We start from the raw sequence: 21,455 nt of genomic DNA, 5'->3' as shown, positions 1-21,455 counted from the left end.
CTCCTCTTTTTTTGTATACAGAAAAAGTTACGAATTTTAAATATCAATCAATTGAAAACTGGTTTGTAGTTCTAGAACAGGACCATGTATCGTTAGGTATAGATGAGGCATTCATTTGTCAACTTTCGTTAGGTTTCATTATGTGATTATGTGAAAGTGGTTAGTAAATGGACAATAAAAAGATTCGAAGGACGAAATGTAATTATGGTAATCAGAAAATTCTCAGGATGGGAATATCACTCAATCAATTGTACAGCAACAGTATGAAGGCTGTACTAACTGAAGTGTCTGGTTCAAGAGTGGGGTCTTGTTCCTCACTGCAACTGATAGATCTTCATCTGGGAAAGGATGTCTGTTCCTTGAGAACAAAAATACCAAAGGGCATTTTCTTCCTCATTCAGGTCATCCATCTGGTTATTCCCTTACAATCACTGATTGTATTAGCACTTAGCTTTAGGTCTTCCTTTTATAGCCTTAGTGAACTAGTGAAAATTTTAAATGAACTCTCTAAATTGTATTATATTTATACATATATATTTATATATTTACTTCAATCTGTTGTTTTAACAGAGTCTTTGTTTTAATTTTATTATATTTATTGTGCAGAAATCTTAATTGCTAAAACAATAGTTAACTACAAATAGGAGTAATCCTTAGCAATCAATTTATTTGTTCATTCATCCATTCAGTGAATATTCATTGAACACTTATACGCCCACCATGATGCTAGATGCTATAGTATAACAAGTACTGGGAAAGTCTCACATGTCAAGGAATCCACAGTCTTAGAATGAGAGTAGAGATAAAAAGGGGACAAGGAGATGAACAGCCAATTAGAATACAGTGAAATTGCTAAAGTGAGGTGAGCACTTCCCTGCCAACGTCAGAGGACACCATACTTTTTTTTAATGGAGGTATTGGAGATTGAACCCAAGACCTTGGGCATACTAAGCAAGTGCTCTACCACTGAGCTATACCTCCACACCCTAAGAATATCACTGTTTGGAGCAGAATAAGGCCATTTGAGGAACAGCAGGATACCCTAATCCTCTCAGAGAACCTGGAGGTAGTCAGGGGCCAGATCACTAGGGCTGGTTAGGGTATCTAGGCCCTGACTTGGCACTTGGAATTTGTTTTAATTGTCATGGAATACCACTGAAGGACTTTTTACCTAATGGCTTTAGCAGCTGTTGAAATTCATTGCCTAGATGCATGATTTCATTAGATGTTGAAAAGCAGTGATTTCCCCCCACCTAATTTTATCATTCCATTAGCATTTTTAAATTGGATTTGTATAAAAAAGTACTTTCCCTATTTCACACAGGAACGGCAGGCTCAAACTTATTGACATTCAGAAAAATGAGCTGGTTCCCTAAAAACTGCCAAAAATACTGATTTAGATTTTTAGAAATCAGCTTTATTGAGGTATCCTTTATATGCAATAAAACTCCCCCAATTTTAGAATTAAAACAAACAAACAAACAGGCACAGTTTTAAGCATTTCATGTTAAGTTTTAAAACTTTGAGGGTTTTCTCGCAGACCCTGTGAGGCAGGTGTCCTTACTGTTCACATTCTCGTAAACCAGAAGAGGGATTTTGGAGATCTCAGCAAACACCCACCTACTTATGTGGGTTCCAGAGTCAGACACTTGGAGGGGTTGTCGGGTCTCCCAATTGAATAGTAGTAAAATCTGGATAGGGATTTACTATGAATGGCAGGAATGGAAGTAGAGCCTCTATGAAGAGAATCTGGCAGTAGAAGGTGGTAGAATTTTTTGCAACAGATTAATTTCTTAAGGCATCTCATAATGCAAGACTAATTTCCCAAAGCAATGAACATGAAATAAGAGGGAATGTATTCCCAATACACCTAAATATGCAACTGTCATAACAGTCTACACATTTTTTTCAGCATTCTCTCTTAAGATTTCATAGCGTAATGCTTGAGAGCATAGACAGTGGAGTCAGACTTCCTAGTTTCAAATCTCATCTCCTCTCTCCTCTTCTAGGACTGCCTTTCACTTGCCCTGACCTGGAGAAATTACTTAAGTGACCTGTGTCTCAGTTTCCTTATCTTATCTTCTCTCGTCTGTAAAGTGAAGACAATGACGACAGTAGGGGTATTATGAGAATTAAGTGAGTTAATACTTACAGAGCACTTAGAATGGTGCCTGGTACCCAGAAAGTGCTATTAAGTATTTGTTAAACTAAAAATTATTAACTGTGTTTCAGAGAAGGATTTCTTAAATTAACAGCATGGCAGATCATGAATTTCTTTCTTTCAAAAACCTTTTTCTAACATTTCATCACATCTAAATTCGGTTGCAAAGTTATCGATATTTTTGGATACATTTCCAGCAGTAGTGTTGGCACCCTCTCTTAGGTGGAAGACCTTGTTTTAGGATACAGAAAATACTCTTCTGAGTCATAACGGTGAACAACACTGTAATCACTAAAATCACTTATGGGTTCACAAACGTAGATTTGGGTAAAAGCAGTCACACATTAAAGACTGTGACCATATTTATATGATTTCATTTATGCTAAAGACAAAAACTAATCTTTTCTATAAGAAGTCAGGATGGTGGTTGCCCTCGGAGGGGAGCAGGATGACTGGAAGGAGGTACAAGGTGGCTTCCAGATGCTGATAATGTTCTGTTTCTTCATCAGGATGCTGGTTTCACAGTTCCTTAGCCTGCAAGTTTGTCCAGCTTGTGGAAATTCATGGAGTTGTACACATATGCTGCGTGTGTGTCTCTCTCTCTGTTATGCATATATATTATTCAGTGTTATTCTTTATTTATATGAATTTTTGATATTTTTAAGTAACAGTATGTTCATTAGTTTGCTAGGGCTGCCATGACAAAGTACCACAGACTGGCTCAAACAACAGATTTCATGCAATTTCTTTCTTTCTTTGTCGCTGAATCACTAATCCATTCAACTAAGAAGCCATTACATGTACTAGGTGGGCCATTCAGGGTCCATGTACAGTAAATTCTAAGGGGTAATCTACTAGCCATATACAGACAGATTATATAAAGAAGCAAAGATTTTATAAAGAATGCAAGTGATGCCATAAAACAACGCAGGATTCACACCCAGAAGAGTTGTGCAGATCTTAAGTAATTTTGGTGACTGCTTTCTATGGTGTAATGAACGTTTGGTGGCATGGAAGGGACCACATGCCAATACGGATTGAATAAATCCGACAATAACCTTTAAGGGTTGCGCTGACCACATGCTGGGTCAGCTGAGCTCAACTTGGAGAAGGGGAAGGGTCTGGCGCTTATTACACAGGCATTGTGGCTGGATGCTCCACATTTGCTAGTTCATAGAGTCTCATGACAGGAGGAGGGGGTAGTCAGGTTGGGCTTCCCCTGGAAGCAAAGTCTGAGACACAGGTGAACAAGCGCTGTGGAAAGGTAGGTCAGGTAGCAGGACTGATCAGGAGGCCTAGTCAGGCTGGGATGCAGTCCCCAATGAAGGCTTCAGCCTGTACCCTGCCCCCACCCAGGGGAACCCTGGGGCTGGATGCTCCTTAGAGTTGTTCCAAGTTGAGGGGGTAAGGGGGCTGGGCCTTTATAAGCCCATTGATCAGTCACTGGAGGTGGGCTGCCCGGGAAGCGGGTGTGACCTTGGGTGAAGCGGGGTTCTTCAGCCAGTCCTTAAAGAGGACTGACAGCTGGGGAATGACAACATTCTTAATGGAGGGAGAGTAAGTCCTTTGTTCCTGAAGAGGGATCTGGGAAGCACATCCCAGTGTCCCCTACAGTAGATATTATTGTTTCATTTTACAGACAAGAGAACCAAGGTTCAGAAGGGACAGAGCAAGGGTTTGAACCTAGGTTTACTGTCAATGCCTGCATTCTTTCCCAGCATCCTGTCTGCCAGTTCTGCACATTCCTGCCTCCCTGTTTGCCGGTGACCTCCACGTTTCCAACCTCGGCTCACCATGGCTATCCTGACTTCCCCACCCTGCCTCGGGGCCCTCCGTCTCTTGATTGGCTATGGTGCTTCCCTCCAGCTTTTACCTGGTCCACAGTCCCACTTCCTCAGCCCATGGCTACCTGCATTCATCAAGATCAATGTAATAAAAGCAATGTGAGGAGGATTATTCTGGCTCTGAGGCACTAGGTGGATTGGTGAAGCCAGCAATGTCAGATTAAATTCTGGAAAATACCAGAAAAGCTGTAGCAGAGGAGGTAAGACAAGTTTGGCAAGGGCAAAGAAGGTAGGAACAGAACAGCAAACGCCTTTGGGCTCCCCTGGGACCTTCTTCTTTTGGCTTCCCTTTGATGGCGACCACGGGGGTTCATTTGCACTATAGATCTCCAGGGAGCAGCAGGGAACAACAAAACCTTAGCCTTTCAGAGTCAAAGCCATTCTCCTTGCTGACCTGACAAACACAGATGTCAAGTTGTCCCTGCAAGAGTTTGGCAATTTGTCCAAACAACTGTTTTCCATTGAGGATATAAATCTCTTAGGAAAAGGTTTGTCTGCCTGATTTGTTCAATCAGTTGGCCAATATGAATTAGTCTGACCATGTCCTTGGAAAAGAATATCTTTGGGGGTTTTCTGATGACTGAATATTCAATCTTCTGCTTTTATCATCCACCTCCTCTGTCCATTCCTATAATACTTTTGAGACAGTTGGCTCCTGGGTCTCCAGGAGAGCCAGGGGAGGGAAGTCTTAATCCTTTAACAGGGATTTCCTTGGCTCTCCTCAGTCTGAGCTTCCCATACAGTGCTCTTTGAGTCTTCCTTAGAAATTGGCCTTCTTTACCAGGAAAGGGGAATTCTTTACATGACAATAAGAAAAATGTAATTCCTTACACCAGAGGTAGAGTCCTTTTCTTTGCCTCTCAGGCTGGTGCACTGCTGCCATCTCCTTCCTGCCTCCCGGTCTGTCTTTCCCCAACCTCCCAGAGCTAGCACTGGGGGCCAGGGTTGTGTAGCAGGATACTGACATCTGGTAACTGGGATGGAATTCCACTACTTCCCCAGTTGGGTCTCTTTGGTTTTGCTGAGCTTTGCCCCTTCGTTTCTTTAAAAAAAAAAAAAGATAAACCAATTGTGCTGGGTTGCTAGGAATGTTATAAGAGAAAGTTAAAAGATGCAATGAACAGCACAATGTAAATATTCAGTAATACTGGCTCATTCCTACTTTCTCCCTCCTTCTCCTTAGGGTTTATTCTTGGACATCACTTAATCTGATTCTTTTCCCAAAGCAGGGATTTCCTCTGTGACATCCTGCACTGGCTACCCTCTTCCAGATCCATTCTCTGACGTCTGTGCCTTGTAAGGCTGAGACTACCCACTGCCACCCAGACCTCCCTTTGGGTGTGGCCCATGGTGAGCATGAGAAGGAGCTGGAAGGTCAAGGAGAAAGGCTGGGCTGTTTCTTCCTAGCTCCCTTGCTGCCTTGGCACTGGGTTCTGAGTGGCTGCATCTCTTCAAGACTACAGCCCCTGCCAGATTGCCTGTCCTCCCAAGCTCAGATCTCTCTGGGCTTCCTTTCAGTACCTCCTAATTCAGTCAGTCGCAGGCACGGAAGCATCTTTCTGTGGTTGCTGCTCTCTAGGTGCCTCAGTGTCTCTTGTTAGTTCTGTTATATTTGCCCGTATCTCTTGAGTTCCTTAAAGCCTCTTCTGATGAACTCTCTGCATGGAATTATTTACTGCTGGCATCCAAGCAGAAAATCATCCACCCTCTGTTTGAATACTTCCGGAGACTGGAGCTCAATATTTATCTTTTCACTCTGACTTAAAACAATGATGTATTTGAGAATGGAACTTATATTTAGGGTATATCTACTGTATGTTGAGCGCTACGTACACTTTGTTACACAACGACTTTGAGAGGAAGATTGTACCCCCCAACACTTCACGGAGGGTGGACCTGAGGCTCAGGGGAGTTCGGTAACTTGCCCTGATCTTGCAGCTAACAGGCAGCACTGCATGCATTTGACATAGAGCTAGGTTGTCCTAACTCCAACATTTGCTCTTTCCTGTCGTTACACCCAGCTGTCATGGGGCAGAATTCCAGAAAGGGGAAGCTGGAACTATGGGGAAATTTGCTTTTGTCACAATTTTGCCAAGGGCTAGCTTGGAAAGAAACCCCAATACTGTTCACCAAAACTTCTCTTAAAGGACATGTTCCTGTTAAGCAGTAACACCAAGGGCCACTAGATGGCACCAGTTCAGCACTGGGTAAAGCTTTTTCCCGTAACATTTCTGTGGGCAAAGGGCGTGTCTAGAAAAAGTTCTGTTTGCCTTGACTTGAAAATACGACTTTGAGTGTAATGAACTATGTGTTTCCTCCAAACTGGGCTGACTTTTCGAGGTTTTGAAAGGTGAGAATATGAATGGGGCATAACGGGGAAGAGGGGAGACTCATGTAGCCTCAGGAATGATGCAGCTGCAGCCTCACAAAGGGTTAGTGGGGTGGAAGCAGTACCCTACCTGTGACACCAAACCAAGTAAGATAGTCATTCAAAGGCCAGGGAAGCATGAGAGGTGGAAGGGCCTGATGAAGTCTTCTAGCACAACCCTGTCATTATGCAGATGAAGGGGCATAATATATATATATTGGCCTAACATCTTGTGCCTTGGGACCTTCCTGACTCTGTAAGGCAACTAGATAAAGGGTGCAACTTTTGCTCCCCTCTCTTTGTTTCTGAAGGGACTTCTTTTCTTTTTGTCCATTTGAAATTCTCTAGACAAAAATTTAAAGTTTTGTCTTTACATTTATCACTTAAATGGAAAACAAAACCAGGGAATACATTCATCTGGTTCAAAAATCAAAACAATATAAAAAGGCAGCCAGTAAAAAGTCTGACTTGTATCCCTTTCCGCATCTCTCTCATCCTCCCTTTCCTCAACCCACGAGTAGCCATCATTTTTATTGCTTCTCGAGTCTTTTCGAGTTTCTTAATGCAAATACAATCAAGTGCAAAAATGGAAAGGTTTTTATTTATGTCTTTAGGGGAAAGGATTCTCCACTGTTGGTCCCTGGCTGCCAGATGCCCTTTCATTCCCACTTATCTTTAGGGGTGATTTCTCTAGTGGTCACACTTTATTGGAATAAAAAAGATTGAGACGTGGTACTGACAAATACCAGTTAACTGTACCCAGATGGTGCTCCTGTCCTGGAAACCGTGGGAGCCCTTGTCGTCGCACCTAGTCAGCGCTCCTGGTCTTTCCCAAGTCCCCAGATGCTCGCTCTCTCGTTCCTGGAGGAAGGCTTAGTTTCTGACTCCATGTGTCCTCCAGGAGACGCTAAGCCTGCCTCCTCGCTTCAGAGCTCCTCCACCTCCCCTTACCCGGCTCCTTCCAAGGGCTCCAGCTCTCAGCATTCCTGGGGCTCTGGCTCTGCCTTCAGACACCTCCCACTCTTCCTTATCTTCTCTCAACTCTTTGTTTCTGTCCCTTTTTGCCCCCTTTGCCCAGCAAAGTTCTCTAAAGACTGGTCACTGAGATTTCTTCACCAGTTAGTTCAGTTCACTGAAATTGAATGAGCACTTATGACCTGTGAGTTATGTGCTAGATGAGGAAGATACAAAGATAGAAAAAGATGTGGTCCCTGCCACTGAGGCTCTGTGGCTCAGACCTAATTAAGTGAAACACGCTGGGATACATGTAGTAATACAGCTGTGGTCTCACTGGGCTGAGCACAGAGCGGGAGCTGTGATTCCTAGAGACGAGGATCTCAGTCACCACTGCCGGGCCTCCAGGTGCTGGAGCTTGGGATGTTAAGATCCTGATGCTGCTTCCTCAAACAGGTCCCCTGGGGTAATTTGGCCCCCCTTTCTTTAGTCCTCTGCTTCCTGCCACCTGTTTAGATGCCATTCCTCTCTAAAGCCCTCCAAGTCAGGGCCATTTCCAGATCTGGCCTTCTCAGGTACTGCTCCCTCCTCCAAACCCCCTTCACCCCTCAAAAACGAACCTGTGCACCTTCCCCCGGAGCCCTGTGTTTGTTTTCCAGGGTGGTGGCTCACGCATGTGAAGATAATACTGTTTTCCTGAAGGGCCCATCCCAGCTAAGTGACACAGGTGCATTTTGATAGTGATCTGGAAAGGCAAATCCTTAACATGAAGGATTCTCGATCACAAATAGGTTTTGAAGCTTAGTGACAAACCAGAAAAGCTCTGAGGAGGGCAGACCAATGGATGGAGGTGTTGGTGCTGGTGAAATGTCATATGAGGAGCCATAAAATGAGAAAAGAAATCTACCAGTGATTGGACACTGACTCATCATTTGCCAAGCATTGCCTGAGAATTTTGCTTATATTGTCTCAGGATATTAGTTTTCTCATGCTGTGTGATAATACCACCACAAACCTGGTGGCTTAAAACAACACATGTGTGTTATCTTAGAGTTTCTGTGTGTCAGGAGTCCAGGCAAGGTTGGATTCTCTGCAAGATTGCAATCAAGAGTTGGGCTCTCATCCGAAGGCTTGACTGGGAAAGAATCTGCTTCCAAGTTTGCACAGTTGTTGGCAAGATTCAAGTCTTTGCTGGCTGTCAGACTGAGGGCCTCATCTCCCCTCTGGCTGAGAGGCCATGATCAGTTCCTACTCAGTTGTTGCCCAGAGGCTGCCCTCAGGCCCTTGCCATGTGGGCCTCACCAACATGGTTGCTGACTTCATCAAAGCCAAGAAGGATAGGGTCTGGTAGCAAGATGGATATTAGAATCTTATGTAACATAATCATGGCAGTGATGTCCTGTCACCTTTGATGTATTCTGTGGGTTGGAAGCTTGTCACGAGTCTTGCCCATACTCAGAGGAGGAGATTACCCAAGGTCCTGAGACCAGGGGTGGGTATCATAGGGCCGTCTTCGAGTCTGCATCACCATCTCTGAAGTGGGCATTTCTAGGCTCACTCTACAGGTGAAGAAAAGGAAGATTGGAATAGTAAGTAACTTGTCCAAGGGTGCTTAGGTGGAAAGTAGGGACTCCAGACATGGCCTGTCAGATCTGAAGCTCATTGTGTCCCACTAAGGTAACCTGGGGGTGTTTGGCCTGGATCAGAGCAGACTCAGGGGTGGGAGTCCTGTTGACAGTCTTCTGGAACCTGGGTCACCACATGGATGAGGGCATGGACAGAACTAAAATCAATAACTGGGAATTGTCAGGCATAGAGGTAACCTCAAATAAAGGGCTTCTAGCATTTACAGTGACCTGAATAGAATGAACGTCCTGAAGTGGCCTCTTCCTTTTATCACCTGGGCTCAACCAGCAACCATGGCAGGATGAACCCTGTCTAGGACGCTGAATGGGGTCCTATCACGGGATGGGAGCTGCTGGATGGGGTTTAAGATCTCAGAAGTAGAGAGTCTGTATTTCTTAGAGGATATCAAAGGTGGACACTGCAGTGGATGGACCTAGAGATTATCATACTTAGTGAAGTAAACCAGAAAGAGAAATACTATATGGTATCACTTATATGTGAAATCTAAAAAAAATGACACAAACTTATTTACAAAACAGAAACAGATTCACAGGCATAGAAAAGAAACTTATGGTTACTGGGGAGAAAAAGAGGTGGAGAGATAAACTAGAAGTTTGAGATTAGCAGACACAGACTACTACATATAAAATAGATAACCAGCAAGGTCCTACTGCATAGCACAGGGAACTATATTCAATATCTTATAATAATTTATAATGAAAAAGAATATGCAAGTGAATATATGTGTGTATATGTATGACTGAAACATTATGCTGAACACCAGAAATTGACACAACCTTGTAAACTGACTATACTTCAATTAAAAAAAAGAATATGACAAAGAATATATGTATATGTGTATAACTGAATCACCATACTGCATACCAGAGACTAACACAGCATTGTAAACTGACTATACTTCAATAGAAAAAAAGAAATGCCAGTAGAAAACAAAATCAATAAAATAAACTATTAGCTAGCCAAATCAATTTAAAAAAGAGAAAGCACATATGTAAAAATGATACATGGAAAGTAAAGATAATTCAGTGGAAATTAAAATAAATTTAGAGTTATTTGTGTTAAAAAAAAAAAAAGGTGGACACTGAAGAACCCAGCAGCCAGGTGGAGGAAATATCCTGGGGGAAGTTAAATTTCACCTTGCTTGTGAATCTGTCCAGGTCTGAAGCCACCTTGAGGAGGCCCCTGGACTTCTCTCCCTTCTCCTGCTGACAGTCTGCCTGGGAGTGAAGGTCAAGATGACGGCAGGGGTTGTTCCCACGTGTAAGTGCCCTCTGTGGGTTTCAAAGAAACTTTTCTCTGGGTTTTATTATCCTGACTATGCTGATAAGAAGATTGACCAACCAGGAAGAGAAAGTGGGAGCCACAGGCCATATCTCTTGGCAGGTCACACTCAGGTCTTTCCTGCTCACATCAGCTGGGGTTGCAATAGCTCCCAGTTCGAGTGTACCTGAACTGGTCACTCGAGGGCAGAGTCTTGTCCGTCTGGAAGTCCTGGACCAATGAGCTGAAGTAAACACCTCACCCCACTCTCTACTGCCCCTTGTGCAAATTCCTTGTCTGGCTGATACTTCTTTTGTGAAATTGTGCCAAAGTTTATCAGTTCTGGGACAACATGCATAACTTTGCATAGGGAATAAAACTCTTTTCATTTATTTCTTTGTCTTGCTGAATAGAATTGCTATTACTTCCCCTATGAGTTTCTGACATAAAGGCAGATAGACCCAAGTGCAAGCTTTTCTATCATCATGTTGGTCCTGCTGAAAGGATTTGGAGCTGGGTTCCTGTGGGGGGCAAGGGCCTATAGGTCAAAGCTATCCTTTCGAATCCTGGTTCAATGGATGCATAATTAATTCTTTGCTTGTTGTACATATTCTCTCAGGCAGAAGTGTAATTTGAGGAAAACAGGGAGTGTGTGTGTCCCATGGAGATTGGGAGTGGAGCCCCACTTGCTCAGCTTTCCTCCCACTGTACCAGCCAGCCTGGCTTGTTCATGCCCTTCTTGTGTCTCTGGGCCTTTGTGTCCTCACTCACCTAGAAAGGCTTGTCTGTTTCTCTCATTTAGTCACCGGAGCACCACCGAGGGTGCTGGGGAGTCTGGCGTGGCTGTGCGGGGTAACGTCATTCAGAGCTCTTGAACTCTTTGGACATTCATTCCTCATGTGTGGCAGGAAATACTTATTGACTCAGACTGAACCCACCTGGACAGTGGGAAGACCTGGACAGTGGGAACCACCTAACCTACTGGGTAGCTGTAGGGATTAAATGGCATAAAGAAAGTTGGGGGTCAAGGGTGAAGGTATAGCTCAGTAATGAAGGTAAAGTGCATGCTTAGCATGCATGAGGTCCTGGGTTCAATCCCCAGTACCACCATTAAAACAAATAAATAAATAAAATAAATAAATAAATAAACCAAATTACCCCCTGCCCCCACCCACAAAAAAAAGGAAGAGTAATTTTATTTCAAAAAAAAGAAAGTGAGAGCAGAATTCTTTCTGGACTTCTGTCCATTGATGTCCCAGCCAGAGCCTTCAGAGCGACTCCAGCCCACAGTGACTGATCTCATTTGTCACTTATTTAGCCCTGTACTGCTTAGCTAATTTGTGATCTGTTTATGTGTGTGCTTTACCTACTCCTCTTGTACATAAGCTCTTTTTCTGCTCCTTCGGGTCCTTTCAATACCTAATGTGATGCCCAGTCATAACTGGTTTAGTTTCTGTAGATTGACTGCTTAATTGAAGCTGTGATCCACAGAAGGAGATTTATTTTCAAGGGACCACCCAATGCAAGAACCTTAGTTTTGAGATCATTTTATGCCCCTTTCATGGTGGAATGAAGACTGAATAACACAGTCTTAATGAATAATGCAGTGTGTCGTGAGTTGGAAAGGGAGAAAAAAAGGGAATATCTATACATGTCATTTTCAATCATCTTGATTTGAATTGCCTGGTCGTATATGGTCAAACAATAAAAGCTGGGGGAAAATGGTCAAACTTATCGCTTGGTTCTTTGAGACAAAGTAACTGGCTGATTGACTGTCTTCTCTGTTCAGCAGAATTTGCGGGTCTCGGAGCCACGGCCAGAAACTGAACTGAGGCGAATAGGGTCACAGCAGGGAGGGAACAGCAACCTGGCAACATCTTTATTTTTGCCTTGTTGGTGTAACCTTGCTCACAAAGAAGACATGGAAGAGAAAAGACTTAGAGAGTGGGAGAGGAAAAAGAAAAGAAAGTCAGATCGTGAGGAAGGGCCAAGAGGACACAAAGGAACCAACCAGTTAACACTCAGGGAGTAACCAAAGTGTCCGTGGGAAGATCACAGCAGGGCTTGCCCCACATGCTGACAGAGGACAAGCTAGGCTGCCTTCCTCCCAGCTGTGCCCCGCAGGGTGATGTCAGTGGCCATCTCCAGCCTGAATGATTCTCACACCCGCCATTTCCCCAGCAGGCAACAAAGTTCCCCTTACCTCTGCCTTTCAGGGGGGTCTGGGCTCAGAGATCCCCTCAAGCCCTCAAGTCAGGGTACTCCAGAAGAACAGAACCTACCACACAGTGGTCCTTCAGTATTCACAGGGGATTGGCTCTAGGACCCCCACCCCCACCCCATGGATACCAAAATCGGAGGATGCTCAAGTCCCTTATACAAAACAACATGGTATTTTGCATATAACCTACACACATCCTCCTGTATACGTTTCATCTCTAGATTACTTATAATACCTAATGGAAAGGAAATCTATGTAAATAGTGGTAAATTCAGTGTAAATGTGTAAGTAGTTGCTGGCACATGGCAAATTCCAGTTTTATTTTTTGGAACTCTCTGGGTTTTTTTTTTTTTAAACAAATAATTTTGATCTGTGGTTGGTTGAATCCATGGATGCAGAACCTGTGCATATGAAAGGCAGACTATATGTGTGTGCGTTTGTGTGTGTGTATATATATATATATATATATATATATATATATATATATACACACAGACATATGTATAATGTAATATATAATATTGTGTAATATATATATATGCACATATACTCTGCCTTTCATATGCACAGGTTCCGCATCCATGGATATATATAGGAGAGATTTACTTCAAGGAATTGGCTCATGTGATTGTGGAGGCTGGCAAGTCCAAAATCTGCAAGGTAGGCTGGCAGCCTGGTGATCCAGGGAAAAGTTGCAGTCTGAAAGCAGTCTCCTGGCAGAACTGACTCTTCCTTCAGGGATCGCAGTCTTTTTTCTTCTAAGTGACTTCACCTGATTGGATGAGGCCCACCCACATTGTGGAGGGTCATCTGCTTTCCTAAAAGTTTATTGATTTAAATGTTAATCTCAGCTAAAAAGAAAAAAAACTTCACAGAAACAGCTAGAATAATATTTGACCAGTTCTTTGGGTACCTTGGCCCAATCAGTTGACACATAAAATTAACCCATACACCTGGGAAGGGAATTTGGTTTCATGGCAAGAGCTGATTTTGGAGGGAAGTGGCTGTTGCTTCTTTTTTTTTTTCTTTCAAAACTTTATGTATTTATTTATATTTTCAAACAGAAATACAGGCAGATGGAAAACAATCTGAAAGGCCTAGAAAGGTAGCTAGGGAAAAATGAGCCTACTTCCCCTTTCTAAGCTGTTTCTTGAGAATCCTTTCAGAGATATTATATGACTATAGAAGCATATTCCCATAGAGTTACATACTGTACACACTTCACATCTCCACCTTGTTTTTTTCTTCACTTAACAAGAAAAATCAGAATTTTTCCTACATCAGCTTGCATTGACACACTACATTCTTTTTAAGGGCCAGATGATATTCCCTAGTGCATTTACCTGGTCTCCTAGTGATGCTCATGCAGGATGTCTCCAATCTGTTGCTATTGCCACCACATTACAACAAACATCCTTGCACATCTGTCCTTGAAGTAGCCTTTTCCTTACAAACCCCTCATGATTTCCCCAATGCATCTTTCAGGTGAGCTCAGTCAAGTTTTTCTGATATATCCCCATCTCTCCAGGTCACACCCTGCCTTCATGAAGCTTTGTATGTAAAGCCACTGCATCTCCTGCAGGCTCAAGCTCTCTCCTCCAAGAAGAAGTTAATCTCCCTCTGGTTTCCTGGGACTCGACTCAGTTGGACGGTGTCTGCCTGCGTGCCTTTATCCCACCCCAAACGGGGTGCTTCAGATTCAGCTAGGCTTGCTCTTTGTTGAAGAGAGCCTGTATATTTTCTAAGCTTATTTCAGAGGCAGCAGCATTCAGATTCAAATTTCTTCTGACACTTGGCTGCAGTCAAAGTGACCGAGGAGAATAAATAGTAGCCAGACAGGCTGCACAATCCTCCTGCCTGGCGGAGGATTTTGTTGGCTGCAAATCCTGTCACCAGGCAGGCAGACATCCTTATGGCTCCCAAGCTGTCCCGTGGTAGGCCCCAATAGACAGTGAAGGTCAGGCTACCTCCAGCCCTGGAAATGTTCTGGCCCACAAAGGGCTGGACAGTGTGCAGTAGGAGCTGGAAGAGATTGCAGAAATCATGCAGCCCAACCCTTATAACACGAGGACCCAAAGTCAGCCCTCCGAAAAACCAGCTCTGGGCTGCATCCTTCATCCCAGTGGTCCTACACCTGAGGTCAACGAATTCCTTGGAGAATTTGATGAAAGCTTGAGCTCTTCTTCCCAGGAAAGTGGACATATGCATAGACACACAGAATTGTGGATACAGTGTGTTTTGGCTGGAGTGGTAGAGGAAGAGGGTATTCAGAGTTAAGAGTCAACTAAGATGATGCCTGAGAAACTTTTTCTCTCAAGGTACTATACAAAGGCCAGGCATTACTGTCTTTTCCAGGAGTGCTCAGATCAGAACATTTCTCCACTAACCTGTCTTTAGCTGGGCTAGCTTTAAAATCATTGCATTTCTGGAAGATGCTGGCTAGACTGTGAGGGCTGTGTACAGCCTCCTTTCCTGAGAGGAAATTGGTTTTCCCAACTCACTGATCTGAAGAGTGGATGTGCTTAAATTTACCGTAGTTACTGGAAAGCTTCATTCTCTTCAGGTTGAATGGCAAGGGCCCAGTGTGAACCAGCCACACTACAAGTTTTGATCTGGCCTCTCTCCAGCGGGCCCAGCCTGGACCCATTTGCCCATCTGCGAGTAGATCCCAGAATGGGGACCGAAACGTGCAAGACGGGAAAGGGCCTATTTCACTTCTGTGAGAAAGAACAGTATGTCCCCACCAAACTTAAAATATATGCAATATTGTCTCTTCTCACTTTACCAAAGTAAAACTTGTTCATTTTTGAAAATAAAGACAAATAAATAAAATAAAAATCACTAAGAATTCCAACATTCAGAGTATTTAATCAGTGTTAATATTTTATATTTTGATATATGATCTCACCCACATACATTTTACACACTGTGATTGGACTCTTATGCCTCCTGCTTCAGTTCTGATGACTCCTCTTTAAAAATACAAGAATATTCCAACAATCTTGAAGCCATTTTGAGTTCATTTTTGTGTATGATGTGAGAGACTGTTCTAATTTACATGCAGCTGTCCAGTTTTCCCAACACCACTTGTCAAAGAGACTGTCTTTTCTCCATTGTATATTCTTCCCTCCTTTGTCGATGATTAATTGACTGTAGGTGTGTGGGTTTATTTCTGGGCTCCCTATTCTGATCCATATATCTGTTTTTGTACCAATACCAGGCTGTTTTGATTACTGTAGTTTTTGTAGTACTGTCGGAAGTCTGAGGATTATTCTTCCAGCTTCATTCATTTTTGTCAGTATTGCTTTGGCAGTTCTGGGTCTTTTGTGATTTCATATAAATTTTGGGATTATTTGTTCTAGTTCTGTGAAAAATGTCCTTGGTAATTTGATAGGGATCACATTAAATCTATAGATTGCTTTGGGTAGTGTGGCCATGTTAACAATATTAATTCTTCCAATCCAGGAGCATAGACTATCTTTCTGTTTCTTTAAATCATATTTAATTTCTTTAATCTACTATGTATAAAATAGACAAACTACAAGGTCCTACTGCATAGCACAGGGGACTATATTCAATACCTTGTAATGGCCTATAATGAAAAAGAATATGAAAAGGAATATATATATATGTATACATGAACCACTATGCTATACCAGAAATTAACACAATGTAAATCAACTATACTTCAATTAAAAAAAAAACACAAAAAAAACTAAACAAAAAAGAATCTTCCAACAACCAAAATGATCCGGTGATGGAATTGGCTGCCTCAAAAACCATGGTGCCCCGACTCCGGAGGTGTTTAAGCAGAGGTTGGACAGGGTGCTATAGAAGAGATTTCTGCAGTAAGTGAGCAGTTAGTCTAGAAGATTTTTAAGGATTCCGTTCAGTAGATTCGCTGGGATCTTGGGCAGGTGGCCACTGACTCCCTCGCTTCCTGGCTTGCCCTCCTTGAGACAGCCTGGCTCCCCCTGGAGGCCCAGTTAGGCCTGCCGACAAGAAATCAGCATTCTTCCCTGCTCCTCTGCCTGCATTTTTTTTTTTTTGAGCAAGGAAATATATATTTTTAAATTTGAAGTACAGTTACAATGTGTCAATTTCTGGTGTACAGTGCAATGTTCCAGTCATGTATATACATACATATATTTGTTTTCATATTCTTCATTAAAGGTTATTACAAGGTATTAAAAATGGTTCCTTGTGCTATACAGAATAAACTTTTATTTAAACCTATTTTTATATATAGTGGCTAACATTTGTAAATCTCAAACTCCCAAATTTATCCCTTTCTACCCCCTTTCCCCCCGTAACCTTAAGATTGTTTACTATGTCTGTGAGTCTGTTTCTGTTTTGTAGATGAGTTCATAGTCCTCTGTCTGCATTGTCACTAGCCTCTGGGTAGCCGGCTTAACTTGCATTGGCTGTCATTAGCGGAACCTTCTACTTTCAAGCAGTGACCTAATTGGTTCCTTTCTTAATACAAAATAGAGGACATTCTACTTCTGTTCTATTTCCGTCCCACTGTGGATACTCTGGGTTTTTCATTTAGTACTCCACAGCCAGTTGTCTTGTGTGTGTATGTGTGTGTGTGTGCATCCATGTGTTCATGTGCCCCTATTGCAATTGTTTCCTCAAACTCAAACCTCTTGACACTGCCTCATGCTTCAGTAAAGGGGCACATGCCTGGGTTTGCAAATGGTTTTGTACTGAGGATTTGGTTAATCCAAGTGTGTGTCACCAAGGAATCTGACTTTATGTTATCAACTTAATTTGATTTTTAGATTTTAAAATTATGAGATATTTCAAGAATTCAGGAAAGCACAGAAAAATAGAATTGACCTCCACATAGTCCATTCACTTGATTGAACAAATGTGTGATATTTTCCCTTATTTACTTTAGCATTCTCTCCTTTTGTAGGAAATATAGTATCAAAGTCTGATAATCTCATCCCTTCTGGCTCCCTTTCTTCCAGTTAATCACTCACCTGAAAATGCATCTTTTTATACTTTTACTATGTACATGAATGTGGCCATAAACAATGTGCTATATTGTTTTGTTTCTTTTTCAGATTAACTAAATCAGTCTGTAGATAAAATTTGCAGCCTTTGTTTTTTGCTATGGTTCTGAGATTGATCTGTGTTGATCAATGAAGTTCTCATTGAGTCATTTTCATTATCATGTAGTACCTCATCATATGAAATGGTACAATTTACTTATCCATTTTCCTAACTGGACATTTGAGTTGTCCATCCTCCCTGCCTTGCTTTAGCTATTGTAAGTGGGGCTGCAGTGAAATTCTGTGGATTTGCTTCCTCCTTTGTGGAAATATTCCCCAGGTACTGATCTTGGAGGTCGATTTCAGAAGTAGGGTGCAGAACTTCATTTTATTGTTGAGAATACAGGGTATTTTAGTTGTTAGTTTAGTTTTTAAAATTGTGGTAAAATATACATGGCATAAAATTTACACATTTTAACCAGTTTTAAGTGTGCGGTTCAGTGGCATTAAGTGCATTCACATTGTTGTGCAACCATCATCACCACCATCCTTCTCCCAAACTTTGTCATCTTCTCCCAAGGAAACTCTAACTCCTCTCTAACCCCTCCCTCCAGCCTCTTGTTCTTGTTTTAAGTAGAGGAAGTCACTATTACTCCATCATTCATTCTGTAAACATTTATTCCATGCCTATCATGTTTCAAACATATAAATAGGTGCATAAAATTTAGTTTCTGCCATCAAAAAACTCCCATCCTAGTCAAAGACAGACACAGGAACAATAATCTGGAACAAATGGTAGAATCCAAGTGCTGAGATTGTCCAGAGGCAGAGCAATGAATTCAGGGCAAGGGTGAGATGCGATGAGGGGGAGGAGGGCGACAAGAAAGTCTTTAGAAAGGGAAGAATTTTCAAGCTGAACATTGAGATATGAAATAAGACTTTTCTAGGCAAGCAATGGTGGGGGTGTGAAAGTGCCTTCAAAAACCAATCCAATATGTCTTTATCAGTCAGGGGCTAACCAGTTTAAGAGAAACCACTGAAGTCTGTGAAGCAGAAGGAATTTAATCTGGGTATTGGTTACAGAGATGATGGAGGAGCTGAGGTGCCAGATAGGGGCTGATGAGGTGTCAGGAGACTGGTAACAGAAGGAAGCACCTTCTGACCACCCCAAGATCAAAGGAAGGAGGTAGTGTTGTCAGAGCCAGGGGCCAGCGTCTCCCAAGGGAGACTGGAACCACAGCGGGTCTGATGGACAGCAGTTAGAGCTGTGGCAGAGACATCGCCTCCCCTGGAGAAGCACCAGAGACAGAGAGGCAGGGGGACCACCATCCTGCCTTCTTCCTTTCTCCCACGGCTCACTGGCCATTGGCTGAGAGAGCAAAGATGGAAACATGGGAGTAATACAGAGATTGTAAGCGCAGAAAGTAGGTGGAAGTGAGAGCCAAGCAGATGAGGTGGGGGGCATCAGGATTAGAGTATCAGTGGAGGGGCCCATGGAGACTTCTGACAAGGGGGGGCTTCCCAGCTCCTTCTGGGACCTCATGACTGGAGGGCAGGCTTTGCTAATTTGGTGCTCAGACTTCTGAGAAGGTCTTCCCTTCACCAAAACTAATATGGATACTGCTTTTACTGAGAGTCAAACCTACTAACAACAGGGACCAACTAAGTCCCCAGTGGAGCATTTTTCTCTGGGGTGGGGGTGGAGTCAACCAGCCACATGGTGGCAGATTGATTACATTGGGCTCCTTTCATTAGGAGGGGAATAATGTTTTGTTCCACTGAAATAGGTAGCATTCTGAATGGAATTTGGATTTGCCTTCTCCAGTCTTGACATGCAACACCCTTGCCGTCTATGAATTTATAGAATGCTTTAGATGTGTAACGTATCCCATACAACCTTGCTGTTGGCCGGAGAACTCACTTCAGCAACCAACATGGGCTCAAGCCCATGGCAATCACTATTCTTACCATGTGGCCCCTTTTGTCCTGAGCGGTGGAACAGAAGGCAGATACAGTACTAATTGGGATTAACAACCTGAGTGCTGAGGTCTTGGCTTACAGGGTGTGGAACACGCTTTGAATCAGTGGCCAAAACATGGTGCTGCTTTTCCCACAGACAGGACGTAGGGTCTAGGAATCAAGAGGTAGACTGGGAGTGGCTCCACTACTTATTACACTTAACCCTTTCACAGAATGTTTGCCCGCTGTTCTTGTACCTTTGGATCTGTTGGTGTGGAGGTCTTGGTTCCCACGGAGAGGAACGGTTCCCCCGGGAGACCCCATAATGGTTCCACTGAATTGGAAGACCAGAGTGCCGCCTGGTTATGAGCTACCGCTGAAGTGGCTGATCCCATTACCTGGGGGAATTTGGTTGCTGCCACACAGCTGGGGCAAAGAGGACTATGTCTGGGACTCTGGGCATTCTCTGGGGTGTCTTAGTACTTCCATGTCCAAAAATAGAAGTTAATGTGAAAATATAGCCACTAAAAAGGCAAGCCTACGGAGGATTCTGATTTTTTCAGAATAAAGACTTGGGGTCAGCTCACCAAGTAAAAAATTCGGGTAGCTGAGATAAGGGCTGAGGGCAGGTGGAACATAGAATGGGGCTGTGGAAGAAGCAAGCCGTAAATAGCAACTCTAGTCGTGACGTTAAAGAAACGAGGGCATTAACAGCTGTGCAAACTATGCATACTCATCCTTACTTTTCCACTCACAGTGTTAGCTCACTCATACATGTTATGTATATATACTGTCTATTTTCTTGTTTTCTTCCTTCTTCCTGTCTCTTTATTATCTTATTGTTATATCATCTTTGGAGAGTTTTTGTTTGTGTTGCAATGATCCCTGTTAGGCAGGATCCCTGAAAGGGACCTTTTATATGTACCTCAAGCATGGACCCAGTCAGCCAGCCATGCCTCCTGGCCATCTTCTGTTGCTTCTGTCCGGTGATTATCTGCCAACTACTTGGAATTCCCTGCAAAGGATAAAAGGGTTTTAATTCAGCTTGGGTTGTCACAGCTCATTAGTAACAATTACCACTTGGCTGAGCAGGCTTGCCCTCCTGGGAAACTTCACAAGAGAGGAGTTAGCTGCTATGATCCAGGGAAAATAATAGTCATTCTCTCTCTGTATATATACATTTATTTGTTTGGGGGCTTAATAATAATAGCTATTAATACCTGATATTAATCCTGTGCTGGTGAAGACATAGTCCCACTCGAGTGGGAGAGGAACAAATAGATCTTTGATTATAGGACATGGTGATAAGTGTTATGCTGGAGGTTTCGGGGGTGGCTGCACAATGAAGCAACACCTAACTTAGGCTGGGTAAGATCTGCAAGGAAAGCTTCTTGGAGGAGGTGGCCCTTGAGCTGAGGTTCCAAGTAAAAGTAGGAGGTAGCTTGCCCAGTGGGGTAAGGTTGTATTGGGCAGCTTTGGTGTGGGAAACAAGATCTGCTGGAGAGCTTATGCTAGCTTTAGCAGTGGGGTTTGTTGTAAAGACACACACAGGCCGGAATCGTCCACACAGAGGAGCCCTCAGGTTCTAAGGCGTAAGGGGCATTGGAATCATCTGGAAGGCTTGTGAAAACGCAGATTGCAATTCCGTGGGACTAGGGCAGAGTCCGAGAATTTGCATGGCGAACAAGCGCTCAGGTGATGCTGATACTGCGGCCACCCTCCTGTCGGGGGCAGGTCTGAAGAGCTGAAGTTCATGGATCTCAGCGGCCCTAGCCTGGTGTGATCACCGTTATTGTGACTCACGGCTTCCTCTGCTTTGGATGCTTTCATCCTTCAGGGGTGGTTCCTCACAATCCCCTGCTGCTCTGTGTGTCTTTTCTTTAGCTCATATGTGGCTTCGGCTCACCTGTGGCCCAACACGACCCCTCTGCCATTCTGGGCATCTCTTTGGCTTCCCTTTTAGGCTCCTACTCCATCCTTTAGTATTTCCTAGGTCAGATGCTGAAAGGAGAGAAATTTGGCCAAGTTTGTTCCTAGCTGG

The sequence above is a fragment of the Vicugna pacos genome, chromosome 22 (assembly GCF_048564905.1).
Source record: "Vicugna pacos chromosome 22, VicPac4, whole genome shotgun sequence".
In the NCBI taxonomy this organism is placed as follows: domain Eukaryota; kingdom Metazoa; phylum Chordata; class Mammalia; order Artiodactyla; family Camelidae; genus Vicugna; species Vicugna pacos.
This window is presented reverse-complemented; position numbering follows the sequence as displayed.